Source organism: Varanus komodoensis, unplaced genomic scaffold, assembly GCF_004798865.1.
Source record: "Varanus komodoensis strain SLA01 unplaced genomic scaffold, ASM479886v1 scaffold17, whole genome shotgun sequence".
NCBI classification, from domain to species: Eukaryota; Metazoa; Chordata; class Lepidosauria; order Squamata; family Varanidae; genus Varanus; species Varanus komodoensis.
In genome coordinates, this window is record NW_025335505.1 from 22701220 (window position 1) to 22728973 (window position 27754).

The 27754-nt window shown below is 42.7% G+C and overlaps 1 long non-coding RNA gene across 5 annotated transcripts in view; it reads right to left on the minus strand.

The window, feature by feature from the left end:
- The window catches only part of LOC123021566, a 255000-nt gene extending 230389 nt beyond the window's left edge, over positions 1-24611 (minus strand). For 3 of the 5 annotated variants that reach the window (XR_006414343.1, XR_006414345.1, XR_006414342.1), the window contains exons 1-2: positions 24330-24611; positions 19644-19861 (exon numbers count right to left, since the gene is read on the minus strand). This is a non-coding gene — a long non-coding RNA (uncharacterized LOC123021566). Of the gene's footprint in view, positions 1-19643; positions 19862-23140; positions 23842-24329 lie in introns of those variants that run through there. The other 2 variants (XR_006414346.1, XR_006414344.1) reach the window with 2 other exon arrangements.
- Positions 24612-27754: the final 3143 nt, after the last annotated feature.

Below are 27754 nucleotides of genomic sequence, written 5' to 3' on the forward strand. Positions count from 1 at the left end.
AAAATTTACACAGGATGGTAGCAAAAATATAACTCCTTTGAGAAAAAGAATTCAAGTAATTCTTCAGCACTTTGCCGGAGTGGAAAAATACTTGCAATTTGTCACATACAAATTAATTTCACTGAGCCAATTTGCAGAAATATAGTAATCAACAATGATTTTTATGGATTAGTCTTGATTTGTCTAAGTGTAACACACTTTAAAAAGATGTGAGGTTATTTACATAGCTACTGTATCAGCGCTTTAATGGTGAGAAGATTTTGATGTGCAGAACTACTTCACTTCTTTAGCTAGGCCTAATCTTTGATATTATAAAAGAAATCCAATTAGTCAATGGCATGCCAAGCTGCATCAATCTTAGCTTCTGAAATGGCAAAACCTTTAAGAGTAGAGAAGAAGGAAAACTAAGGGTTTCTTAGGAAAACTAAGAGTTTACAGTCAATAGGGTTAAAGAACAGCTGCAAGTTTTGCAATGGACCCAGATGCAGGAAATGGTAGGTTGAATAGGATTGTTTAAGGCACGGATGTTAATGATAGTGGACACTAAGAAAGAAATGCCACAAATGTCCACAAACCTTAAGCAGAATGTAGCAGCGCAGACCAGCCAATCATTTGGCTGCGGACTCACTTCTCACTTTTAGGAAATTTATTTCAGAGCACTTCTATAATCTAGCACTATAGAAAGAGCCACAGTTAAGACCACCCTGACATAAAGTTACCATTCTTCAGAATTAATCACATCATTTTGTTGGTAGTAAGTTTAATATTGCTCATTTCAGAAGAAACAGTGTCTTTTATTGGCTCCAAAAGTTTATAAAAATGTTAAATTTTTGAGGGTACAAGCCAAAAACTGTATTAATTTGAAAAGTTTATGGATTAATAGCACTACAGAAATCTAACTTTATGCAGCCTTAAAACCAGGCATAGCAACTGGCTTGCTGAAAAGAAGAGCTCAGTTCACACATGCAATCAGTCCTGTAATATTAATTGAAAATGTGGGTAACTTTTAATGCGAGCACCATTTTATATGGTTCTGCTAATTGTCACTATATAACCAGAAAGCTCCCTGAAAAATTGCTGTGATCACACAGTGGAGGAGGATGTGAACGAGAAACATCAACCAAGTTCTGCCCGCCTACATATGAGGAGCTTGGCACGTAGGGAAGCTTCCAGCATGGCTACTGAGGTAGCTCCTTGGCTGGAACTACTGGTCTCAGGAAGGGTTAGCTAAGGAGGGGAATGACCTCAAATACAGCAAGTGAAAGCAGATAGGGCTTCTGTCAGCATCAAATAAGCTCATATTGTTGCCTGGGAGGCCAGCCCTGATGAGGCACTCACTGCTGACATCACTTCCATGCCTGAAATTAGAAGCAACAAGTTCTTAACTTTATTTGGAAAGAGTAAATGTAGTAGGAACTTCTCCTGATAAAGAGAGATTTGCAAAACGAGTCAGGAGCACTTTTTGGCTTGGTTCAGGAATTCTTATTCTCCCAACTGCTTGGCAGCAGGGGGCCAGTGATTCCAGCAAAGGAATGGAGTCCTCAGCTGCCATTAGCATCTTTTATGCCACTATGTTTTCAAGAGACTATTAGCTGCCAGTGTGAATCAGAATCCGCTATTTCCAAGTAAAAGAAGAGTTCCATTTGCATACACAGACTTCTTACCAGAGTCCCAGTTTTCATTTAGAAAAAATCAATTATGCAGCCTTATAATAATACCAGATAAAACCATGATGAAATAATATGTAAAGTGTTTATTGTGCAAAGTGTTTCTTAAGTGTTTACAACTCTTAATGCATTTCTGAAGAGTCAGTTGAACAATGTTCAGGAATTAATAAAAAAAGTTTGTATGGGTATGCAAGTGGAACACTTTAATTCTTACCTTCCTCCACCAGGAAAAAAAAACCACACACAATGAAATAACAGAATTGTTGTACACTGCCCAAAAAGATTCCACTATTGGGTGAAATAAAAGTGTAATAAATAAACAAGCAAATGGTCAAAAATGGATTACCTTTACTAGGTAATGTCATCTATAACCCATCATTATCCCTGCTTTTCCTTGTGTCCTTAACCAATGAACTCTAAGTCTATAGGAAAATTAGTATGATCATTCTGACCAGTGGCCATATAAGGCTTTTAAAAATTGGACAGACACTATGCTATAAAGAAAAGCAGTGAGAGAGGAAGGGAGCTAAAAGAGAGGCCAGGAGATTCTCTTGCACCAAACTCAGAACACCTCAGCCCCATCAACAAAGTTCTGCTGAATAAATGTAAGTAAATGAGCCAAGAAATATAACTGTAATGATGGCACATAAAAACCTAACAAATCAATCAAGATTATATCATAATCTAATTATTGGAATAATCCCACCCATTACAGGCATTTTTTGAAGGAATGGCACCATACAAAGAAAATATTAATTCGCAAATTATGATCTTTATTGAAACCTGTAGCTCCATACAGGGACCATTTCTTTAATTAAAGATAAAGGAAAGCAGATTTTCTGCAAAACTGCACAGATCTCATTTAGCTCAGTTGTTTCTGTTTTTGTTTGTTTAAATATACATATTATCAATGTAGATTTCAGAAACTTAAGAAAAAAACAAAGCACAAGAATCACTGAATCACGAGAAACACTGCAACACATTTTAGAATTTTTAGTAAGGCCTGCCTTCATCTCTTTCAAATAAAAAGAGAATTCTTTGGATACACTGTAGACTATTTCCATTTTGGTACAGCAAACACAAGAATGACTGCTACAATGGCAAAGCTTAAACAAGAGACATGTGTATAATGCTAACCCTCTGGCTGTAGTACTAGCTGCTAATAATAACTATGAATTCTTCCTAAACAGTACTACACATAAGCATGTACTCAAAACCCAAGTGAATCTGGAGTGTGACTGAGAATTAGCAGGAACGTTTTAGATGCAGGAAGGACAGTGCAGCATTATGCTGGAAATCAATGGAACTATTCACAAACTCACATTTCCTACAACAAATCCAAGCTGACCACAGAGATAATACTGTTCAGCTATACTATCATTAAGTGGGGTAAGAACAGGAAAGAAACTGTGACCATGGATGGTGGAGGGCTCCGAATACAGCATTTAGCTGTGTTTCCATGGTGGGTGTTGCACTTTGCCTCATTGTATCAGCTCAAGGCCAGGCCATTTTGAAATGGGAAAGCCATTTAATGGAAGATGGTTTCTTCTGGAGAAGGTGAAAGTTGGGAAATTCACACACTAATTGAAATTAATCTGCATGCCTACAGATCAAGCAGCTTATCAGGCAATTACTTTGAAAAGGTCTGTGACATTGGTATATCTCTTTATATTAGTTTCTGCAGAATAACATCAAAATATCATGCAAATCTAATAGGCATCTGACTGGCTACCAGGGGAAAAGAATGCAGGATTAGGCCTTTGGGCTGAACCAGCGGGGGGTTCTTATGTTGTTCTCAAACCAACCAAGGATTATATTCTATAGTATATGAGGCTAACAAGCATCAGTCATTAAATGGAAATCAAGATCACTGTTAAGCCAAAAGAACATATAAACTGACAATTAACAGATATGAAGGCAACATTATAAAGACTGCCATTAGATTTCCACCTGAAGCAAGAATGTGAAAAGAGAATATTATCCCCTCCATAAATGCAGCCTTGCCCAGCCTCTTGCCCTCCAGATGTTTTGGAATACAACTCCCAGAATATATGACTATCTTAAATCCTTCTCTCACTAACCAGATCTCCCCAAGCCATTTCCTCCTGTATTTGCACTTATTTCTGGTTTCAGAGTTGACAATAAAATGAAGAGGAAGCACCTGGAAGCTTGTGGTGGTGGTGGTGGTGGGAGGGCGGGTTGGAGAGAAGAAGAAGGATTAAGCATCCTATTACATATACCAGTTCTTCCATGCAGTAACTTCTTTCCCGCCCCATCAGCATCGCAAGGCAAACAGGAAGCTGAAATTTTTATCTGTCTCTAGTAACATTCCTAGCTGAATGGTATAATACCACCATAGTATCATTACTATGGTAATCTGAATCATTCATAAATTTAAATATGATTTTAACAAATGGAAGTAGTAATATATCTCTGAGAAATTATAATTTTTTCCACCATCATAAGCAGCATGTGGAAACAATCTCCTTATAAAAGTGAAAGGTGAGAGACTGCTAATTGCACTATCTGGCCATTAAAATTAATTTCATAATATGAAACACATGAACACATACTGTAAATAGTTTGACATGAGCTGCTGTTCCAGGAATGCTGCAAGTTGAAGTACAAACTTTTAGCCAGAATTATTCTTTGGAGAGGAGCGGGCAGAGAAGATGCTTTGTGAGGGGAAAGAACCCTTCTGGATTCAATTCCAGATCTTTATAACTTTATTTCCAGTGACCATGTCTGCACTAACATGACAAAAGGAAGTGATTTTATTTCAAGACACCATGGCTTACAAGACTGAGACTCACTGTGGCCTTCATAATGCAAAAATCAGGAACTGGCCTGGTTCACATGTAAAGACAACCCAGAGTACAGATTGAGTATGGGTTGTCATATCAATAAACTGCCCAGACCCTATGGGAATGGGGGGTATATAAAAATTAAAATGAATGAATAAATGAATCAGTATTAACCCTATACTGTGATTTAACTATGGGTTGTTAATGAAGAATAAGCCAAAATTTATAAGCCAACAACAAACCATAGTGCAGGGTTTGCACATAAAAATAAGTCATGGTTCAATAACAACCTATGATGCAATGATAACCCTTACTCAACCTATTGTGAAGACCTGAATTACAAAATCAGTTCAACTTTGACGTGTTTATGCACATGTGAGGAGTAAATGGTCATAAGAGGAATCATATATCTATGTTGTCTATCAAACTCACCCATTCTATCTTCAGTGAGGAAGGCAAAGATGGCGGCTACAATAGGAAACACCAGATCTGCCCCATATACAATAAGGAGGACCAGATTTGCATTGTGAAGCTTATGATGGGCTCCCAGGAAAACAGCCCGAGTGCTCAAAAAAGTTTAAAAGACCTGTTTAATTCTGTGATGAATGAATGCAGATATGCTAACAAACTATTGTTTGTTAACCATGAACAACCAAGAAAGAATGCTTATGGTACCTTATTAGCTTGTGAACTCTGGATTGCTTAAACATGGGTTGTTGTCATGTGTGAACACAGAACCATAGCTTGTTCATGGGTTGTTTCACCAGAGTGTAGAGAAAGCAAGCAAGAGTGAATAAAAAGAAACAGCCATTTTACAACAGCACATAAATATTTGGGATGTGGGAGGGAGCAAACAAAGGGGAGAAACAAACAATCCAAGAATTGGAAAAACAATTCACAGTTTGTTTCATCAGACAAACACCGGAGAGGGCAACAAATCAGGGGCCAAATTGGGAATTAATCTGCAGTCCAATTATAAGCTGTTCTTTCAATTACAATGATTCTGTGATGTTGAAAGAAGACTAGGGTACTGGCTTTCAAGCATAATTTCTGTCAAGGAAGAGCTCCATTTGAAGTGGAATATTATTACAGCTCTATCTTGCTAATGGATCTACTTACCCACAAAAACACATTCCAGCCTGCCACTTGACAAAATAGACTGGGAGATTGCTCACAAATCTCATTGCCCCAACAGATGCATTTATAATTGATGTACCATACTTGTATCTTCTGTGTATCCAAGAGCAGGATAAATCTTTCGGTCTGACTGAATCTCCAAATTCCATCCTCACTGTAAGGGATCTACATTGTTAGCCCATTATGTCTCCTGCATTTGTTCAGCCATTCTCATTCAATTTCCTATTCTTTTAGGAAAAGAAAAAATTGGAAAAATTGTCAGGGTTTCAGTTTGTGCTCTTGTGCTTACCTTAGGAGATGGCCAAGAACTGCACACAAGTGTCCTGTCTTTCATGCAACAAGCACCTTTCTGAATCCTCCTTAACTTCCCGTGCTTTAAGCAAAAACCAGGGAAGACACCCTGAGTTAATTCCTTCCACGGGGCTTTTTCAGATCAGGAAAGCACTGGCAGCCAGGGAGGCTGCAGAACAAGAGATGTGTAATAGAAAGAAAAAGCACTAAGAGAACCTTTGGCTGCTTTGCAAGTTTTTTTAAAAAAATCACAAAAATACATTACAAAACACCCTGAGAATGAGATAGAACAAAGAAGGTTTTCAAGGGAGAAGAAACGGGTGGGGGGGCACTTTTGGTCCAGAACTAGCTCCACCTCTTCCCTGGAGCTAGAAACAACACAGCTCCATTCACATTTACATTCTGGTAAATGCTAAATGGGGCCAGCAGTTAAAACAGCTGGGGAGAGAAACCACCCAAAAGCCTTACAAGAAGGAAGGAAGGAAGGACTGACTAACAGAAGGAAGGAAGGAAGGAAGGAAGGAGGCAAGGCAGGGAGGCAGGCAGGAACATCATCTGCCAATGATAAACCTGATTTGCAAGGAACTGTTGGGAAATTTCTTCCTCCCCTGGAGAAATGCAGTGAAATTGCCCCTCTCAATTTCTTTATCCATTAATAGACTGGAGAGTTTCAAGAGGCTATTTCCACACAGTTCTAATCTGATTCTGATTTCTTGGATTCCTGTTAAGGTATTTTTGGAAAATACAGGGGAATAATAATCAGATTTATGAAGATCTTCTAAGTGTTCAAGTGCTTTTCATCCAGGCACTGTCTGAGCCTAAATTCCTCTTTGGTTGCAACATGCTTAAGAAAACTTCCTGGGTGGCAAAGCAAAGGAATAATAAATTGCCCCAATATTTAGTGTCAGCCCTCCTTGACCCAGATAAAGTGATGTCAAAAGCTCTCTTACTGGAAAGCTAGCTTGGAATCAAATTAATTATAAGTATCCAATATCCCACAGCCTATCCAATATCCTATAGCAAGGAACAAGCACAGAACAGGAATATCAGACTGAGACACTCAGCTCCTAGAATTTAAAAACTCCAGTTGAGAAAAAACAGTAAGGAAGAAAGGAAAATATTTTAGCAGTCACTGCTAAACATAGTAAAAACATAGTAAATCAATCATAAACTCCTCTAAGTATTTGCTGTAAAGCTCACTTTAATCCAGGAACACAGCAGAAGGTATGTGAAAAATCTCAATTCAATTATTTAAATCTCTCTGAAGAATAGGAGCAAACTTAACTAAGGCTTGATTTAAAAAGCAAATCAGCAACTCCGCCAGATGCTCTACCTGGATCCTACACAGGTTCAGATGGACAGCAGCTAGACAAAGGCTACCAGACATGTCACCATAGCTCCATTCAGATGCCTGCAGACATCTAACCCTACTTCACATCATCTCACTGCTTCCTTTCTTTAAAAGTGGAACTCTGGGCAAAATAAAAATAAAAATCTTACAGTACCTTGATTAAAAACTAAAGGGATTGTTAAAGATCCAGCAAAGTTACCCAAGCACATAGGGTGCTGCTTGATATGGAATCAGAATATCAGTCCTTTTCACACAGCACTGTTAACACTGACCATAAGAATATAAGGGAAGCCATGCTGAATGAGGCCAAAGTTCCATCTAGTCCTGCACTTGTACACATGGTGGCAAATCAGCTGCCAACAGAATCCCTCAAGCCCATCTGCCCAAGCTCCCAGGTGTATGTACGCATGGTGTCTCTGGTACAGGAGGCAGCACTCAGCCAGCAAGGCCAGTAGCCACTGATTGCCTTTTCCTCCATGAACCGGTCAATCCTTTTTCAACAACATCCAGGCTGGTGGCCATCACCACTACCCGTGGCAGCAAATTCCACAATTTAACTATATGCTGTGTGAAGAAGTACTTCCTTATATCTGTCCTAAACCTCCCACCAAACACTGGGCTGACTCCAGGTTCCAGTGTTATGGGAGAGGACCAGAAGTGTTTCTTTCAGGGTTTCAGCAAAATCTTGTCCAGCCCTATCTGGAGATGCTAAGAATTGAATCCAGAACCTTTTGCATGCAAGGCCTGTACAGCATCAGTGAATTACAGCCCTTCTAGTCTGCAAGCTATCAGCTAAATAAAGACCATGTATATTAGAAACATAGAAACAGAGCGAGTCAGAAGGGGTCTCCCGGGCCATCTAGTCTGACCTCCAGCACCAGCTGGCTCCGCTCACAACATGCCCACCATGAGCATGTCCAGCCTATCTTTGAACACCCGCACTGATGGGGCCTCAACAACCGCGTGGAAGCCCATTCCACACCCTCGGGGTCCTAACTGTCAGGAAGTGCTTCCTGGAATCCAAATGGAACCTTGGCTCTCTAAGCTTTGCTCCATTGGAGCGTGTCCTGCCTTCCTCTGCAGGGGAGAACAGGTCTCTACCCATCTCCATTTGACATCCCCTCACATACCTGTATGTCGCCAACATATCCCCTCTGAGTCTCCTCTTCTTCAGGCTGAAGAGACCCAGTTCCCTCAGTCTCGCCTCATACGGCATCCCCTGCAAACCAGCCACCAACCTTGTGGCCCAACGCTGCACTGACTCTAACCTGGCTATATCCTTTCTGTTATGAGGGGTCCAAAACTGAGCACAATACTCCAGTTGTGGGCGCACCAGAGTCGTATAGAGTGCTAGTAATACCGCCACGCTTCTGGCTATGCAACCAAGGGTGGCGTTCGCCCTCTTGACCACCGCATCACACTGCTGACTCATGTTAAGCCTGCAGTCAACCAGTACCCCAAGGTCCCTTTCACAAGTGCTGCTCTCCAGCCACTTGCCACCTAACCTGTACTTATGACACCTATTCCTATGCCCCAAGTGCAAGACCTTGCACTTATCCACATTGAACGCCATCCTGTTGTCTCCTGCCCACTTCCATAGTCTGTCCAGATCCTTTTGGATCTGGAGTACCTGCTCCTCAGTTGTGGCCACTGCTCCAGTTTTAGTGTCATCTGCGAATTTAATCAGCAGACTGTTCACCCCTTCTTCCATGTCATTTATGAAAAGATTAAACAGGATTGGCCCCAGGACAGAGCCCTGGGGGATCCCGCTTGTCATTGGCCACCACCCCGATGATTCCCCACTAACGGTTACCCTCTGCTTTCAGTCAGTCAACCATGCCCTAATCCACCGGACAGTGCTTTGGTGTATCCCAAAACTCCTCAGTTTCTCCACCAGGATATCATGGGGCACTTTGTCAAAGGCCTTGCTGAAATCCAGGTATACCACATCCACTGCATCCCCTCCATCTAGCCATCTCGAAACCTTGTCATAGAATTCCATAAGGTTTGTCTGGCAGGACTTTTTTTGCAGAAGCCGTGTTGTGTGGCTGTCAGCCTCCCTTCCCTATCTAGCATCACTGGATCTCTCTCTATTATGAGCCTTTCCATTGTTTTTCGTACAATGGATGTAAGGCTAACAGGTCTGTAATTCCCCATTCTATTACCCTTTTTGAAAATTGGGACCACTGATGCCACCCTCCAGTCCTCTGGAACTTCACCTGTTCTCCACGAGGCCTGAAAAATGGAGGCCAGCGGATGTGAGAGAAACCCTGCCAACTCTCTAAGTACTCTCAGGTGTAACTCATCAGGGCCTGCCGCCTTTGTAATGTCCAATGCCCTGAGGAGCCCCTCGACTTCAAGGGGGGTGACTCTAACCTGTGCCCCTAAGTCCCCAGCCTCATCTAATCTATGTGGATATCCCCCGTCCTGCTTTGGGGAGAACACAGAGGCAAAATAGTCATTTAGCATCTGTGCCTGTTCCCTCGTATCAGTCACTGGATCTCCTTCCTCCTTATTTAATGGTCCCACCACTTGTCTCCCCTTCCTCTTCCTATTTACATGCTGAAAGAAGCCCTTTTTGTTGCTCTTGATATTCTTGGCAAGTCTCAGCTCGCAATCAGCCTTAGCCTTGCGAAGAATCCTTCTGCAACAGGCCTCCTCCTCCTCCCGGTATACCCTTTTGTCTATTTGCCCCAGTACCCATTTCCTATGGAGGTTCCTCTTTCATCTAATCCCTCTAACCACCTCCTTTGGCATCCATGGCGGCGCTCTCCTCCGCCTCCCTACCTTACTAACTAGAGGTATCATCAAGGCTTGCGCCTCCAAAACCTCCCTTTTGAGTGCCATCCACCCCTCCTCAACTCACTTATCTTCCAGTAACCTATCCCAGGAGACTTTCCCCAGTCTGGCCTTCAGTTGGCCAAAGTTGGCCCTCTTGAAGTCCCAGCTTCTAGTGCTCGACCTGCGGCATGTTCCCAGTTCCCTGATCTCAAAGCAAAGGATGAAGTGATCACTCGCATCCAGAGCTCCCCTTATCTTTACTTCATCTATCAGCTCCTCTCTACTGGTCAAGACCAAGTCAAGGATGTTTTCCCCCCTTGTCGCCTCTCGGACCCTCTGTGTGAAAAACCCTCCCTCTATAGCCTCTAGGAAGTGACGTGACCTGGCTGTCACTGCCGAGTGAGTCTCCCAGCTAATATCCGGGAGAATGAATTCTCCCATAATTACTGTCTCTCCCCCGAGATATCTTTAGAATCTGGCCTGTCAAGACATCATCCAGGGTCTCAAGTTGACCTGGAGGGCGATAACATACCCTCGCTGTCAGGTCCCTTTCCTTGTCAAAACCCCTAAGTTTCACCCAGACTGCCTCTGCCGAATCCCCATCTGTGCTACATTCTATCTCACTGCACCCTATCCCTTCCCAGATGTATGAAGCCATGTCCCCACCCCTCTTTCCCTTCCTGTCCTTTCTAAAAAGGTGATACCACTCTTTGTTCACATTCCAGACTTGCCTTTCATCCCACCAAGTTTCTGTGATTCCCACCAGGTCATACCCTCCTATTCCCAGAAGAGTTTCAAGTTCTTCCTAGTTATTACCCATGTTCCTTGCATTGGTGTACATGCACCTCAACTCCTTCCCACCGGTTCCTTTCCTTGGAGTCCCCAGCCTCCTCCTTCCTCCCATCCTCCCTGATACCTGGCCCCTCTCAGTAGGAGTCCTGCCAGTCCCTGCAGTACCTCTAAAACCCTGCTCCCAGAGCCCTGATCCTCTCCCCACACTTTTCCAGTGCAGACACGTTTCTGGGGGGCCTGAACCCACCCCCCCGCCCGGCTCAGTTTAAAGTCTTCCGGACAAAGCTCGCTAGAGCATCTCCAAAGGACCTTTTCCCCATCCTCGTGAGGTGTAACCCATCCCTTGCCAGAAATCCATTGGCAAGAAACTGAGTGCTGTGGTCAAGGAACCCGAAGCGTTCCTTCTGGCACCACACCCTAAGCCAGTCGCTCACCTCGGAGACCCTCCTGTCCCTTCCTGGCCCAAATCCCCAGACTGGTAAGATCGACAAGAAGACCACTTGGGCCTTTAGCTCCCTGAGTTTCTTCCCCAAGGCCTTGAAGCCCCTGGTGATCCCACACCCAGCCTGGCCACATTGTTTGTGCCCACAAGGATCACCAGGAGCGGCTGGTGACCTCCAGAGTGAACAAGATGCTCCACTCTGCCCTTCACATGCCGGAAGCGTGCGCCCAGCAGGCAGCAAACCTCCCTTGTCTCCAGGTTGGGGCGGCACACCACCACCTCAGTGCCCCTCAGCAGGGAGTCCCCAACAACAATCACCTGCCGCCATGTCTTCCTGGAGGTGGTGGGCGGCCTTGCCCTGGCCCTCGCCTCTCCTGCAGCGCCCCCCTTGCCACTTGTGGTCCCAGGCCGGGGGTCCTGCTGGTCCCCTGAGGCCTCATCAGCCCCAGCCTCCCCAAGAGGAGAGAACCTGTTTCCCAGCTCCAGATTGGTGTCAGGAGAAGGAGGAGGCCGTGCTGGCCTTCTCCTCCTGTGGGTGACATGCCTCCATGTCTCCCCGTCTGATCCTCCCATGGCCTCTCCCTCAACCCTCTGTCCAGAGGGGGGGTGCTCCCGGTGGGGGGCAGGAGAGCTCTCTCAGCCCTCAGGCACCTCACCTCCTCCTGTAGCAGGACCACCAACTTACACTGAGGGCAAGTGTAACCCTGCCTCTCCTAGGGGAGAAGGGCAAACATGTCGCAGCTGTCACAGTGGACAGCAACACCTGTGACTCCTGCCAAGGCCATCTCCTGGTCTGCCATTGGGAACTATTCCGACATCCTACCCTGGTCCCCCGCCTTGTCTGTCCTGCAGTACCCCTCACTCACCCAGTTCTCCCAGACAAAAACCCGCACGCACACACACACGGATAAAATCAAATTTAAATTGGAAGAAAAACAAAGGAAAACAAAGCACAGAACAGCACAAAACAAAAAACAAAGAAAAACAAAGCAATAAAACAAAAGAAACAAACAAAAAAAACCCTCAGCCCTCCAGGGAAGAGAGTCCCGGGGCCGTCCGGGCAGCAACTAAGGGATGCAGACAAGGGACGACGCCAAGAGGCCAGAGCCAAAAGGGCTTGGGGTGGCTGAGCGTGGCCTTATCAGTCCCTCAGGCCAGTGGCCCCGCCCATCTGCTTCCTCCTGGCCCCTCTAGCCTCTCTGGCCCCGCCTCCCTTCCTCTCTGCTGCTCCTGGCCCTCTGCTCCTCTGCCCAGCTCCTACTTTGCCTTCACCAGTCCCCTCGCCACTCAGCACTCTCTCCTAGCCTGTGCCTCTCCCAGCCTGTGCCTCTGTATATTAATACTGAAGTGGCTAAATGACTGGAAGTTTTGTCTGGAAAATTATTTTATGGAACATTTTATATAGTGCCAAGGTACTACACCCCCAAGGTTACCCTGCATAACTGGGGGCTACTTCACAGTCTGTGGGAAGGGGTCTGAACAAAGGATCATATATTTGTGAGCCTCCATAGAAGTCTTACGGTGTTCAAGGGAGTGTCAAGAATGAACAAACGATCCATTGTGACCCAGGTCTGGCACTGTTCAATGTCTTTGTAGAGAGAAATGAAAAAGTGGTCTTTTTGGAACTTAGAGCTTTTGTGTTGGTAGCAGAGCATTTAGCATGGCCCTGCATTGGAAGTCACCTGAAGAGCTAACCCAGAGAAAACGGTGGAGGGAAGATGTAATGAAAAAGCAAACTCGCCAATTTTGTCCTGCAAAAGAACAAACCAAACACAACACATTTACATTTCATGGTAAAGGGCAAAGCTTTCTTTTATGTACTAACAGAGAAAACCCAATCAAGATACTTCTGATTATGCCATGGAAGCTAACAAATGTGAAGGTAAACTATTCAATTTCAAGGCAATTTCCAGAGAGTATTTGTCTATTGCAGCAATAGCAACAGAGAATCTTCTGGCATCATAAAGACTAGTTTTCTGATGCTTACACTGAAAGAGTGTGATTTGTAAAAGAACCTAGTGCCTAAACTATGAATATGCAATCACATATTCATTATCCTTTTAAATATAAACAAAAATATTGAACACATGTTAAAGATGCATACAAATACATTATTAAATTAAATGAACAAAAAGCTAGTGGAAAAAAGATTAACAGCAGCAGAAAGTTGGACACTAAAATCCTGCCTAAATAAAAGGCATGTATTAAACATTCTATATATGAAAAAAGGAAGGAAGTAAGGAAGGGAGACTTCTGAATGCCAGTAGGGAGAGATTCCACAGCCATGGTGCCATCACTAAAAAGGGCCTGTCTCTTAGATCCAAATAATATTTATATTGGTAACATCAAGCTTAAAAGCAAAGCCTCCGAAGTCAATCTTAAAGCCAGTGCTAGTTCATATAATAATCTTCCAGGCCATCAAGGTCCTTAAAGGTCAATATCAGTATTTTGGATCCTGGAACAACTATTCATCCAGTCTAAGCTGATGCAGTATCCAAAAATTCTTCAAAAACCATCCGATGCATTAATCAATTACTTGACTGGGTTAGTATCAGTATAATAAAACAAGCATAGCCTACCCTCTTCTAAAAAGTACTTTGTATATTAAACCTTTAGAGTGGCGCTACAAAGTAAAAAGACGGATCTCTCTTCCATCCATCCATCCTGCCTCACACACCACACACACAGAGCACTTATTGATTTGCCTATCCTCAAGGGCACAGCAGCTCTCACATATGGCTTTGAAAAAGGCCAAGGCAGACTGATAGAAAAGGCAGAGCTTGTGATCTATGCAACTGGGAGGGCTTGCTAGTTCAGTTTTGTGAACTTCAGAGCAAGTGTTGCCAATACCTGGCTCAGACCCAGGAGCCTAAATTCCAGAGAAATAACAAGCACTGGGCAGTGCTTTTCTGCTTGGCTGCCCTGCAATACATAAGGAACATGTGCCTCCAACCCTCTGCCCAACAGTTGCCATCATGTGTGCTGACAGTGGCGAGCCTTTTGCTGCTCAGAGCAATAGAGTTTTGCTATAAAAGTGAAATATGGTCATTAAAAATACTTGTTATAATTATGATACAGAGTACCATAATGCAAAATCGAATTATGCTGTTTAAAACTTGAGAACTGCATGTTAAGTGAGAAGGAACAAGTTTTTCTGAAACTAATTAGAGATCTGGAATGCTCTCTAAAAACATGTGTGGCCTATACAGAGAACTTTGGCATGTCTCTGAGTTCAGCGTGCAAGATTAGCAAGCGCCTTGCACACTGGGGCAAGGGGCCAAAGGGATGTGCCTGCACAAAATGGAAACACTGAAGAGCTTTAGAAAGAAGAATAGGTGGCTTAAACTGTGATTTCTACCCATCCATTCATGAATAAGGATTATAGAGACTAGAAATAATTCATTCAGAAACTCATCAGTTTTATACATTGGTAACAGTCTCATTGCACATGAGAAGGAGCCAGACAAGCCTGCCTCTCTCTCTCTCTCTCTCTCTCTCTCTCTCTCTCTCTCTCTCTCTCTCTCTCTCTCTCTCTCTCTAACATTTTTATGCTGCACCCATCACCGAAGCCTCGGGGCGGCTTACAAATAAAATAAATAAACAAAGAATAGAATAACATTAAAAATTTGGAGTTTCTCGGCCATAATTTAAAACCACAAATAAAACAACCGATTAACAATTAAAATATTGTTTAAATAAAAAGGTCTTGGCCTGGCACTGAAAAACAAATAACGACGGCGCCAGGCGGACCTCTCTGGGGAGCGCATTCCATAGGTGGGGCACCACCGCAGAGAAAGCCCTCCTCTGGGTACTTACCCTCCTAATATCCTTCACGGAGGGCTCCCAGAGAAGGGCCTTCCTCGCTGGTCGCAGGGGGCGGGAGGGCATATATGGACGCAATGCTTTAGGGATGCTTTGGACTAGCAATTCACCCACGTGCATTCTGATGGTGCCACAGTCCCACATAAGCACTCGGTGTGTTTGACAACCACTGAGCATCATATCTGCACAATGTTCATGCTCCTTTAAAAGGTAAATACTGCTTAGTGAATGGAACCAAATGTGTGGAAAGGAACAAACATAAGTGAGGATATGATGCTACCGTATCCTACTTGCATTCCTGTGCAAGAGAAGCGCTCTCCAACCAGACAAAAATCCTACCTTGTATAAAATGCACTAAGTTCTTAACGTTTGCATAGAACTACCACCTGGTCATAGCTTTAAGCCTCAGAAGAGGAAAAAACCCTACAATTAAGCAGCAAGCTAAGAACAATTAAGGGCATCACAGAAGTTCTGCACTCAGCTCCGTATAGGACATACACAAGTTAATAAATATGAGACGAGTGAGTCGCAAATAGTACCTACTTCTGCAAACAAATAGTAAAGTGAACATTGCACTTAGTTGTTTAGTGTGATACCAGTTTGCTGACAACACTTTAATCCCAATACCATTTTTAAAAAAGAGGATATGCATTCACATAAAGTTTTCTACTGAGCATATCATTCCTATTTCTCTTCCTTTCCCCATTGCCATGTGTTCACAAGGGTCCTTGCAGGCAGTTCGGCCCTTCTGCTCTGCACAATCTCAGTCTTCAAGATTTAGGGATGTATCCATACCAATAGCTGAAGGAGAAGTACAGGTTAGTGTCAAGACCTAAGGGAAGCCAATACTTCACAGTCACCATGTCGATGCTTGGGAATCAGGGACCCCTTGCTCAGTACTTCTAAAGGTTTCTGTTAACAATGAGCCTGTTTAGGGCACAGTTTATATCCAAGCAAGTGTGCCCTTCTAATTCCCCTATTAGCCAAAGAGCGATGAAGCAATTTTCTCATGCTCCTTTAGGGACATGTGAATCATCAAACCTTGAATTCAAAGTTCTTCAGAGCCACTAGAAGGTTGTCTAGGCTTAAGTCCTTAGCAGATTGCAAGGGGTTTTTTTCTTTCCATATGAAACTCCATGTATAGTTTCATTATTTTTTTCAAACATACACAGCAACATGACACATTTTGTAAAATGCACACTCTTCTCCCATTGATTAAAACCTATTTTGAGAAATGTATACAAAGCATGCAGTTTTCATGCATATTTTTCAAATGTTTTGGTCCATGAATGATATGACACAGAAATGTATGTACTTCAGTCGCAAATTGCTCCTGAGTTTGTGTTCAATCTAATTGGTGCAAACAGGATACATCCTGATGAAAACAAAAACTAATTTCACATACATCCCTGTCTTCCTCTCAGTCTCAAAAAATTTTGGCTGCCATGATGAAGGCCCTTCCTTTTCTCTTGCTCCCATCCCATTTTTAAACCCATTCCACACCCAATAAACTTGTGAGGAAATTCTTAGTTGTAAAAATGTCTGAACTGCAAAAGATTAAGACAAAGACTCCATATTTTGATTGCCATTTTCTGAAACATACAAAAATAAGACCAAAATGCTTAAATAACCCTGATAAAGCTCTGCATACCTTAAACGTATATACTAAAAAAAAGTACACAGCCAGAAACCATTCCATTATTGGTTACTGCATTCCAAAAGACTTAATTATACCCATACTACACATATTTCTAAAAAGACCTCTCGCTTTATGCAAGACATATCTACAGGGCAGATTTCAAAGAGACTACAAGAAAACGCCACTGGGTGTCACCTATAGTTTCAACAAGAAACAATAAAAACATATCATCAGTGAACCACAATCCATCCTAGACAAAAACACTTCCTTCTTGCGGGCTTTGAGTGATAGATGCCATTCAATTCCTGGCTAACAAACAGTTGTCCAGCCTAAACAGTTATTTTACCATCAGTAACAAAGCTAAGAATAGACACACGGACACAATAATCAAGCTCTGTGGCAGACCCAGGTGCCAAATCTTGCCCCACTCTGACAACATTTCTACAGGACCCAATAATGCATCAAGAGTTCATGCACTTGCTCATATTCCAGCAAGACAGATGACATTATTTGCCAGCATGTCCTACTGATTTTCCAATAGGACAAACAGGCCAGTCTCTGTGCAAAAGAATAGACAGATACAAGTGTGACATCAGGAATAACAATATGTATAAACCACTACAGGTGCATGATAGTCTCCCCGATCCAGTTTGCATGATTGCTGGGTTGTGGTGCATGTGAACATCACTGTGAATGCTGAAGCTGCAGCTTGCAAACCTGGGCTAGGGGGGATGTTGCCATGGGTTAAAAGCCTGTCGAAACTCATTTGCTGCAGTAGGGCTCTGGGGTGGCTTGTTAACCAGGGAAGTAAGCTACCCGACCTGGGTTTGCACATCATAATAGACCACAGCAACCCCCTGCTGCATCTGGAATATTCACAATGCTAGTCCTCGTGCACTGCAACTCACAGGGACACTGGTGTCATGAAAATGAACACTCTGTCCATGACTTGGAGATGGAATTTCTTGAAGAAGGAAGATTCAGTGACAGATACCAATGCTAAATTGCTGAAAATACAGTCCAGGAAAACCTATAGTTTGAACAAGGACAACGTGTTTTTATTGCATTACATGATAATTCTGCCCACCATTGTAATTATATTTCTGTTATCACCCAATTATTGCTGTCTCTACTTTTTGCCTTTCAGTTCTCTGTCCATGGCATTTGCATTCTCCTTCCCTACCACATGTACATAAACCTGCCACTTTGAGGTGAACACTTCATGCTTGTACAGTGTCCATGAAAGCTCATGCCAGAATAAATTTGCTAGTCTTCAAGATGCCAGAAAACATTCTTGTTCTATCTGTACATGGCAGCTAAGGCAGTTCTTGCCAGAAAGTGGTAAGCTACATCCCTCTTTTCTGATATTCACTGGACAAATACTATTTATGAAGAAATGAACACTCAATATTACTGCTGACAAAGAAAGCCAGGGACTGGCTTCAGTTTATATTAATAAGCAACTCCAAATATTGTTAAACCTTCTAAGTGCCATTCATTTGCCTTTATTAGTTGCTTGAATATCCTTTTTAACTTTAAGTAATTTCATATTGCTGGTCTAAGTGCCTCTCCTGCTCTTCCTGTTTCTTTAACTCCTTAACACAGCCTCCATCCTCAGCTGACCAACATATCAAGAAGATCCTGGCTAAGGCATGGTACGACGGGCACGCTCTTGATTGCTCTGGCACCATGGTTAGCAGAAGGGGGACATTCTGCTAAGTTGTCTCCTCAAACTGTTTGAAGTGCCTTTTGCAAAAACGACCATGTACAAGAAGTCAAAAGTGTGTGAGCATGCATGTGTGAGGGGGAAATACCACAGTCACATGGAAAGGAACATGGTTTGTCCAGAATATGTGGCTCTGCAAGTTAAATTTTGCTAGAGGAAGTACCACATCACTTCAGTAACACTGCTAAACACCTATCAATATATTGTAAATTGAAATATATAATGCGGGTTATTTTTACAAATGGAACAACAAGCAAGTTTCTTCACACACACACACCAGGAAAACCAACCATCAATGCTTTTCTTCAGAAGTGTACACTTGACTGCCCTACATCTTTTACAGACCTCAACAAATCATTTGGGAGAAAATATGCACATCAAAAGTAGCTATTTTCATGGAGTTCCTACTGTGCCCTAAATACATACTTAGCATATAAAATTTGCAGACAAAATCAATGCAGAAATCACAACTTAGACCAAGGACATTTCTGGGATACCTTTTATATGGGTGTATTTAACAATGGACAAATCTTTAGTCTAAAAAAAACACAGAGGTTCTGAAGTCAAATGTTAACTTCACATCAGCCACTTTGATCACGTAAAACCAGAAAAGGGTGTCTGCTTAATCCTACTTAGAATCAATAGAGCTTAAGTTAGTCATCCCAAATTAACTCATATTGATTTAGATGAGTATACTCTAAGTAGGCTAAATCAGACAACAGGATAACATACAAGGGGTTGTGTATGGTTGAGCATGGGTTTTGTGATGTCAGAACCCAGTAGCAATAACCAACCATGGTTTGTTAACCATGAGCAACCCATGAAGAAAACTGCATGATTTGTTGTTTGGTTGTAAACGGTGAGCTGTTTGTGGCAAACAAACCATGGTTGGCTATCACAGTTGGGTTCAGACATCACAACAACACACATAGTGACAACCCACACTCAACTCCTTAATGTAGATTATCATTTGTCTGAATCCAGAAAAAAGATTGAACTTGAACATTTACATTAAAAAATAAAAACTGTAATAGTTTTCTCAAAGATAAGCTGTAAGAAACCATATTTAATATATGCATTCATTTCAGAAAATACAACAGATGTGCAAAATAACAAGGAATACACAGAAGTTTGTCATCAGAATAAAGAAGCATACCTTTTTTTCTTTTAAAAGGGTTAGAGAGCACATACCTCATCTGAACCACAGGAAAGCTGGATGCATATTGTAATCCATAAATGTTCATAAATGTGTACATTATAAATCCAAATACTGATCTCTTCTTGATTTGCACTGTACTCCACTCCATTATTTGAAGGTTCATAAAATATGGCATCCGTCTGGTTGTGCTTCACATGGATTCAGAAGTAGTGTTTTGGCAAACATTCTGTTTCATTGACACTTTTTTTACCTATTCAATAGAAATGAAAGGCTGTAAGCTCTGGTAGCATTACATGTCAACAGTTGTGTTGTAAATTAATTCTAAAACTGTCATCCTAAGCATACTTCCTTGGAACTAAGTCCCACTGATTTTTCAACTAAATGCTTAGAACTCAGCTGCAAATATACCGCCAGTGTTATTTGCTACTCAAAAGGCAAATCCTTTGCAGTGCCATCTTAGGCACATCTACTCAGAGGTATATCGGACTGACTTTAACAGGGCTCACTACCACCTAAGTATGTGTATGATTGCAGTCTAAGAAGTGTTTACTATAGCACAATTCTATGAAAGTCTACTTAAAAATTAGCACAGAGAGTTTGATGATATTGAGGTTAAGTGTAAGCATGATTACAGGTTACCACATTTTATCTCAACTGTTGATTTTATCTTTAGTAAACTTAATTGATTCTGTGAGAATTTAGGAAGCAAGCTTTCCTAAAGAGTTGTTCACTTGTTGAGCTTTGGAACCTTATCCTTATCTCTAGAGCCTTATCATTTCCTGATAAAACCTAATAGCAGTGGAACACTTTCTCCAGCCAACTTGATTCTGGTATAAAGCACAAGCTTCATTTCTTGCATTATTCATAATAAATTATGAAAACCAGAGGGCCACCATTGCTCAAGCAGCTGAAACTGTTGGATACTAAAATATTGGGTGTGTCTACAAATCTAAGGAGTTACAAACTACATATTAGAGAGGATATCACTTACATGAAATAGGAAGCTCATCCAATATACTGACACAGAGTAGAGTGAAAGATGGCTAGCACCACTCAGAAATCATCAAGAGAAAACTATGACAAGAATTTATTCCAAAGTCTAAGCTTCCCTGACTTGACAATTTTCACCTTTATTTTATAGCTTGTTCCTATAGATTTATGGAGAAATTACACTTTGCTCTATGCAACAAAGGCCAAACAACTACTTCTCAGCTGCAAAGCTTTCTTGCCATGGGGCAACTAAGTAATGAAGAAACGATGGAAGGGAATGCTGTCATCATTTTTTTACACATCAATTTCCCCCAGTCCCATCCCACCCCCAACTTAAGCTAAACTACTTTTAACTCACGAATGTCAAGACCTGTGTTCACAAGGTAAAATACTCAAACTTTATTCTAGTTTGACATCTACTTTATTTTTTTGATATCTACTTGGTCTGTACAATGCTGTTTGTTTAGATATGCTCTTCAATACACTTGAGGTGTTCCAGAAACCATATTTAATCTGAGATTGCGCAGCACTGGAATTACACATAGGTGGACTCCATGCAACTACTCACATTATGGAGCAATACTGACAGAGATCAAAGCACATTGTGCAAAGGAATATTCAGGGGGAAATGAGCTGACAGCTGAAGGATTCTTCTCCAATGAGAACTGCCCTCTAAACATACTTTGCAATGGAATAGGCAGGACTTTGTTTCTATATAGCTTTACTAACATATGGTTCCTAACATTATTACTGCCACTACATGGTAGCATTCCACTTATATCTTTGGTTTCATCCATTTTCCTTACTTATGTAGATGTTGGGTAGAAGCTTAGATAACATACACTGAGGTCTTGTATAACATAGGCAGGACTGGTGGTTTTTTTTGGATTTAGGTACTCGACATTTACATGCTGGTTTTAGCTTTTGACCAGTTAAATTTTGTAAGTGTCCACTTAAAAGTAAGCCTTATTAAGTTCAATGTGAAATATTTCCAAATAGAACCGCCGTCCAACATTCCTAACCAGATTCCACAGCTGATTCCTACAACCAAAGCTTGTTCTTGACTTTAACATTTGAAAGCCAATCACCCTTTTCATAACCTACTTAAATTTGGAAACTGGAGAAGCCACAGAACAGCCACACTTTGCATTCACCACAATTTCTTAATGTCAAATCTAAACACCAACTACATAACTCCCAGACTAGTTGACTAGGCTTGAAGTTTCCATTGCTACTGAAAGGCCCTTGGAACCTACACACAGCAGATATCTTGAAGCACTCAGATAATAACTCCCTCGCCCTGCTTCTTAAGAATTTTAAGAAATGCTTTAAACACAGGTATAAGCAAAAAAGGCAGATTTAAGTAATGAAAACAAATATTTTAAGAACAGAAGTTAAACAATGAGGCACAAGATAATAGGACAAATTAGAAGATGTGTCTCTCCTCTCACAATTCCATCCTCAAAGCATGGTATCTGCTGAACTGCATGAAGTGTTTAAATGGTTTTTGTTTGAAATGTACAATACCAAACTTTCATGCCAGCCTTTTAGCTGGAAAACTAGTATATATGTATTATACATTATAAGACTCTTAACAAGGCCTAGTCACATAACAATAATTAAAAGGTAGTAATGTACATGCCAATGTGCTAAAGATCTGACTAGCAGAGCCCAACCAGTGCTTACAACAACAACCAATGCTAGTACAAATTCCAGTGTAGAATAGGCATGAATGCTACTCTAATACTTGTGGCAGGAGAACACAGTATTATCATTATGCCAGTTCAACAAGGCTACCCATTCCAGGTGGTCATTTGAACATCTGGATAGATCCCAGAGAATACAGCATGTACTTGTAAAGGAACAAGTGGACAACCACAGGTATATCTACAATACCAACCAATACTAGTTTTCTACCAGCCCTTGTGTTTGGTGAAAATTCCATTACAGCAACCTTCCCTTACTTGGATCCCTCTAGATGTTTCTGCCTACAGCTTCCATTATATCTGATCATTAGCTATGCTGACTTGGACCAAGACTGGTGGGAGCTTGTAGTCCAAAAAGATCTGAGATGTGAGGAGACTGTTCAGGACTGCCCCACAAAACTACACTTCCCAGGATTCACTGATGGGAGGGAAATGACTGTTAAACATGTAAAAATGTGTAATGTAGACATGTCCTAGGAGTCCGTAAAGAAGAAATGACTAAGAAAAGATATGCCAGTAGATTAAAATTATGGAAAAGCCAATCACAGTAAACAGTGGGAAAGAGATATGAACAAGTTGGAAGGACAGGTATGCTGAAAGGAACACAACAACTTGAGAAAGCAGATAAAGACAATGGGTTGTTACAGCATGACAACAGAAGAATTCTGACTATATAATAAAGTTAAATCAAGTAAGGATCATAGAAGAACAAATGAGAATACAAAGCTATAAAAGTTTCAGAACTTAACAAAGGGGGGAAAGTTACAACACTGCCTGAAACAAAGAAACAAGATTTTCAAAAGTATTCCATGAAACTAGATTAATGTGCCTACCTCTTAATGATGGTCCATTTTACTGCTTTCAAATGAGATGTACTTATACAATGGTCCAAAACTTCAGGCGATCTTCTATTTTTGTACAGGTACTGGGATAGCTATCTGGTGCTACCTAGCTCCTATTTATCCTTGCTCCACAAACTCACAAAGAACCAGCATTCACCTGCACCTCACCAAGGCAGATTCATTACACCTTCCAAAATGCCCTCTTTCTCCCCAGTTTGATCTGTTAAATATTGCCTTCTTGATTCCCTTTATTCACTCATAAAATTCTGCTTCTCAATCTGAATCTGGAGAAGGCGCTTCCCAGGCAGAACAGTGTTCTCCCCACCACCCTTGCTCGCCCAACTGCCTTACATAAGCAGATCCAAAGTGACAGGATTGCAGGCATTAACAAAATCAACAGCCCAAGTCCCAAGTGTTAACAACCAGACCCAAACAGATATTCCAGTGGTCTCGCACCCCAGGAATCCCGCAATCTACCTTCCTCTTACCACTTTCAGCTGATCACAAAGCCACATAGAAGAAAAGAATAATCTACCATAACTCACCTTCTCTCTTTTCTAACTTGAGAAAAAGAACAATCAAGACTCTTTGGCGAATAGTTGGGAAGGTCTGCAAGTCTTTGGGAAAAGTTAAAAAAGCCTAAAGCAACTGCTGAAAGACCAGATAGCCCAAGAGGGGAGATGGAGAGAGTTCATCCGAGTTCCCTCTTTTGTTCAAGTTCTCTGAGTAGACAAAGAACCAGCAAGCGGCAGCAGGTTTCTCCCTCTCACCCCTTTTCCCTCCCACCTCTTTCCCCCCAACCCTCGTCCTAGTGTATCCAACAGCAGCTCGGGTCTAACTTGAGCGTCCCCCTCGTTGAATTGAGATCGATTAGATCCTGCAACTTTTTTAAAAATGGGGGGGGGGGGGGTCTTTCCTTCACGCCTGATCGCAGCCTGCAGTTCAAAACTTCCCTCTAACTGAGCCTCCCAGAAAAACAATTTTAATGGAGCCGGGTGGGGGGCAAAGGAGGAGAATCTCTCCGGTCATTATTTCCGGTAGATGCACCTCTTTGTTTGGATCCCCCTGACCGTCACTGAGCACAATCCCGTGGGATCCGGAACCGGTCATGTTGGGCTTTTCTTAGGATTCCCAAGGACGAGCGGTCGGTTTGATGAAACTGGAAAAGAAGGATACTCACGCACGACCAGAGCGGGGTGTGGAATGGAGGGAGAGATCTGGACGGGGATGGGCAACAAGGATTTGGCTAGCACTGTTCCCTTTCGCTTTTGGAAACTTCATCCAGCCGAGGAGAACAAAAGCGTCATCGTGGCCGTGACCAGCCCTTCCCAGCTTTTGACATCTCTACCTGTTGCACAGGGAGGCAGAGTGAGGGGCGGGAACGAGCATCGATCCCACAATAACAAACCATCACGCCTTTCACCTGTCCTCCGGCTAATGGGAATCTGATCCATTTCCCAGCAAATAGACGGGGGGAGAGACTTGGGGGAGTGGAAAAGACAAACTAGGCGCCCTAGGAGACCCCCCACTCCATGCTTATCTACAAGCGGTATGAGTGAGCACATCAGTCCCCTTAGTCTCTCCAAAGCAACAAGTCTCAGCCCGAACCCGTTTCATAGGCTCCGTTTTTATCAATGGGAAGCCGGTGACGCGTACAAAAACACACCAGGAACAATTCCACTCCTCGGACAAAATTGTTTTGCCCTGGATCTAATCTTACATGCGCCGCACAGAGGAAAAAGAAAAGCAAGGAAAGGGAAAGCAAGAAATGCGCACCAACTTTTGCTGCCATGAAACACCCTTCTTTGGAGGAGAGAAATTAAGTTCGCAGCGCTGCAAAAGAGAAACGCAACTCACCTTAGGAGAAAGAAGGATAACCCCTTCCGCTTTCTCCTCCTCCTCTTCCAAACGGTTGGATGGGGGAGGGGAGAAAACAATGTAATTGCCGCTGGGCCGGATAGCTCAACTCATTGCCTGCCCCCCCTCCCCCCATTTGTCTCTCGGGTCTATATCGACTCCCTGTCCACCCCTCCACCCAAACAAAGGCGCAGCGTGGTGCTCTATTCCTCTGGCTTTTAATTTGTTTTTAACTTTTTCACATCGATCACACTTTTGCAACTTTACCTAAGTCAATGCGTGGTTGTATTGTTGTTTAAAGTTAGCGCGTGGATCACAAGAGAGAAATCAAGTCGTCCCCACGTCGCTGATAATGCATTGTGCGATTCCCCCACATACTCCCCCCATCCAATTACGCACACAAACTATTAACACCTACACACGCTTTGAAAACTGGCATGGGGTGGAGGAAGCCTAGAAGTTGAAGAGGAAAAGTCCACGGGAATATTTTGAGTCCTGCTCCAAATGCCTGCATGCGCCCTGTTTCAGATAACGCGACAAAGCCGTGATAAATCCGAAGGAGCGAAAACGCACCGCCAGGTCCCTTTGCCTACAACGTGCTCATTGAGAAGTCTCGCCTGGCTTCTGAGCAAGGATCCTGCCCTCCATCTAGTCCCCCGCCCGACGAAATACTACCTAACCCGAAGCTGCGCTGCATTTGTCCTTCAAGTCTGGGCTCTCACACAGTGGGGTGGGTGGCTTAATTCTGCTCTCTTACACTACCTCGTAAGGTTTCGCTCCATCTCCCTTTCCAATCCATTCTTACAAGGTCTGTCCATAGATACAGGCTTATATGGATATTTGGTGGTAGAATGGATTGTACCACCTCGGACTTCAGATGGCAAAGAATCACTTTTGAATGCTCACTCTTGCTGCTAGTAGGCAATGGCCCCTATGGCAAATTCCTCGAAGTAAACATCTAGCACATGAGGTAGAAAAGCTGAGAACCCAGCAGAAAGTTTGACACTTCCAAGAAAGTTTTTTGTTTCCTAAAGTAAGAAGCCATTCAAACTGAGAACTTCCATCCTCATCTTGAATGTGTATAGTCCATTCTGTTCTTCTTATGTGTCAAGCCCTCTCCTACTTATGGTGACCCCATGAAAGCCCTGCAAAATATCCTGTCCACAACAGCCCCACTCAGCTCCTCTAAATTCAAGGCTATGGTTTCCTTTGAGGAGTCAATCCATCTCATACGTGGTCTTTCTTTTCTTCTTCAACTTTCCCAAGGATGATTGTCTTCTGCAGGGAGCCTTGCGTTCTTATGACATGCCCAAAGTATGACAGCCTCAGTTGTATTGTTTTTGCTTCTAGAGAAAGCTCTGGTTGATTTAATCTGTCCATTCTAGATCTTCTCAACTCCAAACTGTAGACACCTCACTCCAGTGAGGTAAATTACCATCCTCAGTCCACAATTGTTGTTAGTCGCGAAGTCGTGTCCGACCCATCGTGACCCCACGGACAACATTCCTCCAGGCCTTCCTGTCCTCCACCATCCCCCGGAGTTCACTCAAGCTCATGCCAACTGCTTCAGTGACTCCATCCAGCCACCTCATTCTCTCCCATTCCCTTCTGCTTTTGCCATCTGTTGCTCCCAACATTAGCCTCTTCTCCAGGGAGTCCTTCCTTTCTCATTAGGTGGTCAAAGTATTTGAGTTTCATCTTCAGGATCTGGCCTTCTAAAGAGCAGTCAGGGTTGATCTCCTCTAGGACTGACCGGTTTGATCGCCTTGCAGTCCAAGGAACTCGCAGGAGTCTCCTCCAGCACCACAATTCAAAGGCCTCAATTCTTCGGCGCTCAGCCTTCCTTATGGTCCAACTTTCACAGTCATACATTGCAACTGGGAAAACCATAGCCTTGACCATACGCATTTTTGTTGGCAGGGTGATGTCTCTGCTTTTTAGTATGCTGTCTAGATTTGCCATAGCTTTCCTCCCCAGGAGCAAGTGTCTTTTAATTTCTTGGCTGCAGTCCCCATCTGCGGTGATCTTGGAGCCCAGGAAAATAAAATCTGTCACTACCTCCATTTCTTCCCCATCTATTTGCCAGGAAGTAAGAGAACTGGATGCCATGATCTTAGTTTTCTTAATGTTGAGTTTCAAGCCAACTTTTGCACTCTCCTCCTTCACCCGCATCAAGAGGCTATTTAGTTCCTCTTCACTTTCTGCCATGAGAGTGGCATCATCTGCATATCTGAGGTTGTTGATATTTCTCCCAGCAATCTTAATTCCAACTGGTGATTCATCTAGCCCTGCCTTTTTCATCATGTGCTCTGCATATAAGTTAAATAGGCAGGGCGACTGTATACAGCCTTACTGAACTCCTTTCTCAATTTTGAACCAATCAGTGGTTCCGTATCCAGTTCTCACTGTTGTTTCTTGACCCGCATATAGGTTTCTCAAGAGACAAATAAGATGGTCAGGTACTCCCATTTCTTTAAGAACTTGCCACAATTTGTTGTGATCCACACAATCAAAGGCTTTAGCATAGTCAATGAAGCAGAAGTAGATGTTTTTCTGGAACTCCCTAGCTTTCTCCATGATCCAGCGTATGTTGGCAATTGGATCTCTAGTTCCTCTCCCTCTTCAAAATCCTGCCTGTACTTCTGGTAGTTCTCGGTCCACATACTGCTGGAGCCTAGCTTGTAGGATTTTGAGCATCACTTTGCTAGCATGTTAAATGAGTGCAAAGGTGTGGTAGTTTGAACATTC